Source organism: Trachymyrmex cornetzi, unplaced genomic scaffold, assembly GCF_001594075.2.
Source record: "Trachymyrmex cornetzi isolate Tcor2-1 unplaced genomic scaffold, Tcor1.1 scaffold1075, whole genome shotgun sequence".
In the NCBI taxonomy this organism is placed as follows: Eukaryota; Metazoa; Arthropoda; class Insecta; order Hymenoptera; family Formicidae; genus Trachymyrmex; species Trachymyrmex cornetzi.
The window spans coordinates 601-1318 of record NW_017295626.1 but is presented as its reverse complement, the minus strand read 5'-3'; positions in this window follow the sequence as shown (position 1 = coordinate 1318).

Below are 718 nucleotides of genomic sequence, written 5' to 3'. Positions count from 1 at the left end.
AGTAACATTACATTTTATTAAATAGTCTATCTGCGTAAAAAACAAATCTTACATACAAATCTAAAAGAAGTGGCAGAAATAAGATATTATTAAGCGTTTATGTCATGTGCGAGTACCACGCCTTTCGAATACGTATGCCCGTCACATGATAACAGGGTATGAAAAACGCAGTTATATCTTTGAAAACACGGACAAATCTTATCGAAAAATATATCGTGCTATATTCTTAAAAAAAGAACAACGATAATCGTTTTGCTGATTCGTCCTCGCGAATATACGGTCTAGCAATCCGACCAACACACACATTTGAAACATTATTAGCTAGATTAAAAATCTGAGTGTAACACATAATGGTAAAATACATATAAAGATAAATGCTTAAACAGGGATATTTTCTCTTTCTTTTAGCCTATGTCACACATTTAAAACACGGCAAAGTAAAAACGATAATAAATACAGGATATTGTTAATATAAACACTATTATATATATTTCCTTTTGTTATTATATTTTTTGGTAATTTTAATTTAAAATACCATTTTAAATAATTTATTATAAATTCTATGATTTTTTATACTTCTTTGTTTAATGTACCAAAATTTCCTAATTTTTAATTTAAAAGTTTATGATTCAAAATTTAACGTTTTATTATATAAAAATTATTTTAATTTTATTTAGATTTCGAAATTTTAGTTTAGGTTAATGTTCACGATTAAGAG